General features: G+C 35.3%; 1 long non-coding RNA gene across 1 annotated transcript in view; it reads left to right on the top strand.

Moving 5' to 3' along the window:
* The first annotated feature begins 848 nt into the window (after positions 1-848).
* Positions 849-5000, top strand: part of LOC130828945 (uncharacterized) — a 4578-nt gene continuing 426 nt past the window's right edge. The window contains exons 1-3 of the long non-coding RNA XR_009047435.1: positions 849-1060; positions 1703-1764; positions 3246-5000. The exon at positions 3246-5000 is cut by the window's right edge and continues 426 nt beyond it. This is a non-coding gene — a long non-coding RNA (uncharacterized LOC130828945). The remainder of the gene's footprint in view (positions 1061-1702; positions 1765-3245) is intronic.

Here is a 5000-nt window from a genome sequence, read left to right as displayed (position 1 = left end):
TCACTCCATTTCTTGCAAAAAATCATGATCGATCTCCAATTTTGCCCTTAATTGGTAACCGACTTTTTGATCGACTTTTCAATTGACTGATAGTTTTTGGATTGTATCTTCGTGAAACAACAAAAAAAAAAAATTGTTTTAGGGTTCAGGGTTTAGGGTTTAGGGTAAAGAAATATAGGTCCACGTTTGTGGTCCATGCACCACACCAATAATATGGGGGAGATAAATCATGTGGTAAAATTGTGTAGCCTTTTTCCTATTTTATTCTTATGTAAAGGGAAAAGGGATAAAGATGAGAAGCAGAGGAAGAGATATTAATTGATCATTTGGATAAATCATGTTATTTTGCATAATATTTGGAGTGTAATCTTCTAAAGGTAAAACATTGCCTGCTTTGAAGAAATCCTAAATCATTTCATTTATCGAATCATCCATGAGCTAAGCAATGAAATAAATAGAGAACTATACATGAAAAATCAATTAAAATCATACTCATATTCTTCATCTATGACTCCATTTAGCATGTAAAAAGGAGTACAATAACAATTTGGTTCTTTGAAAATCATAGTGGATAACTAAAAACATATATTTCTATTTATCTATAAGCAAGATTATAACAATCCTACATTTGTGATTAAATTGTGAATTATCCCTTAGCTCTAGGATTTAGAGTCATACTTAGTTACTAGATATATATCGAGTGAAGTTTTCACACATTTGTAGTATCAAAAGAGATAGCCTTTCTCACTTTTACATTTACATGTTTAAAACCACTATTACATAGCATTTGACATAACCCTACAAAGGGAGAAAAACACATATTAAGAAGCAGCTAACCTTAAATTAAGCCACGAGATAATGAAAATTGATGAGATTATAAGCCCAAGGTAGTGCCTCACCATGAATACATAAGTACTTGCGGACGGCTACATAAACGGCTATATTCCCAACGGCCATATTCCATAAACGGCTATCACTATTCCCTCTCCATAGGAACTCACCGCCGCCGGTGTTCGTTCTCTTCCCACCAACGGAATTCCGGCAACCGACGTCTGGGCAGGTTTGTGGTTCTCAGAAGTTTAACATCATTTAATATCATAAATTGAGTGTTCGTTTGTTGTCCCAGCAAAAACCCTAAAATTTGTTTCCGACTGAGTTTCTTATTTAGCGATGATTTCTTGATTAGATGTTTTAAATTTTTAGGTATGTGAAATTTACCAGTTATGCGGTTTCAAATCTATCTGCTATGCGATAATCTATTTGAATTTCGATGACATGATGTGGCGAAATCGTCAACGGCACTCGTCCGTTAGAAATTGCATAGCTATACTTAATTGTACTCGCTAGAATAGCAGTTTGAAAACTGTTTTTACACAGGTTTAGATGTTTTCCAGAAAATGATCAACATCAGTGATGCTTAACCTTACATGTTTCATTTCCTAATAATATGTATAAGACGTAAAGCCTACAACATCTTGATACTGTTGAAAATGATGGAGATTGTAAGTGTGGGAAGGTGCTTTTAACTAAAAGAAGGGATTAAAGATGTGTTATATTTGTAGATTATTTTTCACCCGGATTTGAATGGAAGGGTAGACTATCATTTTCTTAGTGTGTTGACATTGTTGATCTTTTAGGCTTGATACTTTAAGGTATCATGATTTTCTGTTTGTTGATTCTTTACTTTGATTTGAAAATGCAGAGGATTCTACTAAAAGGGAATCTGGCACTAAGGTTCATCATGCTAACATCCGAGCAGCTAAGGTTAGAATGAGTCTCCTGCTCTTGGAATTTGAGGTTTATGGATTTTCTAGTAGCTGTATAGTGTAACAGCTGTTTTCTTTTTATGCATATGACGTTTATGGATGTTTTTTGTAAAGTGAAACATGGACTAATTTTGAGTAACTAAGTTGAAAATTGTTACGAGATTAAGAAATAATGTGTGATATAGCACATATGCAATCGTATGCCTTAATTGGAATTTGTTTCTTTTACACAGTCCTGTGAGAATTAAATTCCAACACTTTTATTTTTGTGCGAATCAGTTTTCTTAGCTAAAGCCTAAAAGTCTATAATGCCTCTTCTTTGTCTTCTCAATATTAGCATAATATTGAAAAGTCAACCCTAAACATTTGTTTGCCTTAATCTTTATGTTCTAATTTTCAATCTTAATCTAAGTCTTAAATAATCCCACTCCATCATCTATTTAAAAGGTAGTCTCAAGATGAAGAGAAAGAAAGTGAAACTAATTTAAAGGGTTTTATTTTTGATTTTCCATATCTTTTTTGATTTGATGGTTTCATTGATTTTTTGAATGAATTAATTGGTTTTTGATTTATTTATTTTGGTGGGTTTTACTGATTTTGGATTCTTCACTATGGTTTTTGTTTTTCTTTACTATTGTTGACGGGGGTTTTTGATTTTGGATTAGCATCTTACCGTGATTACTGGCGAGAAATACGGAAACTAGCAGAGAATAATTAAGCAGTTGGATTTCTTATTTTCTTTCGGTCTTTGCTTCCTGAGGTTAAGGCTGGCTATGTCATTAATCTTACTCCCAAACTTTTCATCCTTAGCTGGTTTTGCATTATTACCTTTTGAAGAATTGATGAAGTACCCATTATTAGCACTTAAAGAATTGATGAAGAACTCATTTGTTGTCTAGTAGGAATTGGAATATATCCATCAACAACATCCATAAGTTTATAAATTTTATCAACCCATTCATTTTCAGTTTTCACCCCTCTTAATATTAGGGTTCTACATCAATTTATCAATTCTTATTTTGAGATATGCATTATTTTATTCCCAACAAATTAAATAATTTTTTATTGTTCATTATTAGATCTAATCTAAATTATTAAATAAATTAGTTGAGTTAATTTTATTGAATATTTAAAATTTTAGAACTGAAGGAACACGTTAGTTAACCAACAAATGCATAACAAACATAAAGCTACAATGGTTTTGGTACTTGGGTTCATCAAGCTAGTATTCAAGATTCAAGAATTGCATGATATTTTTTAGTTTTTCTTTGGGATTATATCGCTTTTATATGTCATTTTGGAGAAATAAAAAATATTTTAGATGTTCACTTTACAAGCGAAATTCTGTCGAAATTTCGTCCAGTTGTTGTTGCCCCATGGGACTATGAACCCTGGATCCGCCATTGCTGGCTTTAACTGCTAGCCTTCTACAGTATACCCCACCCCGTTTTTTCTTTAGTTATTTTTGGTTGTGTGTAGGTACCCTACCGGCAAACCAACAATTGGGATCAGTTTATCGGAGTACCAGACAAGATAACGACCGACAACCAATTTCAAATCAGCAATTCAACAGAGAGAACAGCTTCAACTTCGACGGCACGCCACCAGGATAGCCACCAGCTAAGGGCATTGTCCTCTTCCCTTTTCTTCCTTTCATTTATCTTTTCATTTATTTTTTTTATATTTACTTATTGTGTTTGTTTTAGTGTAGCCTATTGTGTGATATTGTTTTGTTGTGCTTTAGTTAGTGTTCTGCACCGAGATTGGGTCCTCCGGACTCTTAATCTTGCACACAATCAGTCCTCTGCATTACGTGGAGGATGATTGACTCAAACTCACACAAAACAACCGCCAATCAACCCAAGAAACCAATTCTTGGTTTTCAGGCCAGCCTTGGTCACCCTCTGATTTGGCTTCACTCACCAACGAGAAATGACCCCCCACACCCTCCCTCGAGTTCCACTCAAATAAGGGAAGATGACACTCTAAATTGTTCCACAATTAGAGTGTAGAAGATGTTCCACACGTTCTTGCAAAGCTGAGATTGTAATGACAAACACACACAAAGGAGAGGAATATAACCTTGAGGAAATGAAGAAGAATTCTTATTAATCACCAAACTTAATAAATGTACATGAGAGACAACCTATATTTATAGTTTTCTAGCTAGCTAACGGCTAATAACATCACGTGCATTACATCATGTGTTTTAAAAACACAAAACAGAAGCATAAAACTAAGTCAGAACACTGATTCTGATTTCAGCACCAGCCTGCTGACTGGGAAACCTTGCACATGGATTTTAGAGAGTTGTGTGAGTCATCAATAGGGTTCTTGGCCCTTGATGGCTAGGTCCATGTGCCAAGATTCCATTTCTACATTAGTCCAGGCCCTGGGTGCACAGGTCTGGTCTCCACGTGTCGTGCAAGGTGGCTTGGTCGCTAGCTGCTGTGCTGTTCTGTATGGTCTGTATGGGCTGTTCTGATCTGCGATTGGGTTCCTTTGGGCTTCCGTTCCAAGTGATTGTGTGCGCTTCCAGCATGGATCTTGGACCTTGATGGCTTGGTCCATGTATGGAGATCACGTTTCCATGGTTGTTTGGCCCCAGGTCTCCTTGGTTAAGGCTCAAACCACGCTGCAAAGTAAGCTGGTCAGCGGGTGTCTTGCTATTTTGACCTGCTGCTGTTTTCTGTTCTTGCTAAGCATTCTGATGTGTATGTGGGTTTGCTGTGTTGTTCTTTGTATGATAACCTTGATTCTTTGTGTGATCTTCATCCTTATGAGTTGAGTGAGGTTGAGGTGCATCTTCATTAGTTTGTACTGAACCATGGGCTGAGGTATGTTTGAGGTTAGGCACACATGGTTCATGTTCCCTTTAAAGTTTTTTTGGTAACCTTTCTAACTTAGTCCTGAGTAATTGAATATAGAGTTAGAAAGCAATTGTGGTCTTATTATTATTATTATTATTAATATTATTATTATTATTATTATTATTATTGTTATTATTATTGTTATCATTATTGTTATCGTTCGTTATCGTCATCGGTCTTTGCTTCCTGAGGTTAAGGCTGGCTGTGTCATTAATCTTACTTCCAAACTTTTCATCCTTAGCTGGTTTTGCATTATTACCTTTTGAAGAATTGATGAAGAACCCATTATTTAGCACTTGAAGAATTGATGAAGAACTCATTTGTTGTCTAGTAGGAATTGGAATATATCCATCAACAGCATCCA

This window comes from Amaranthus tricolor, chromosome 12 (genome assembly GCF_026212465.1).
Source record: "Amaranthus tricolor cultivar Red isolate AtriRed21 chromosome 12, ASM2621246v1, whole genome shotgun sequence".
Lineage (NCBI taxonomy): Eukaryota > Viridiplantae > Streptophyta > Magnoliopsida > Caryophyllales > Amaranthaceae > Amaranthus > Amaranthus tricolor.
Note: the sequence above shows the minus strand (reverse complement) of the source record. Positions and strands in the feature narration are given on the sequence as shown.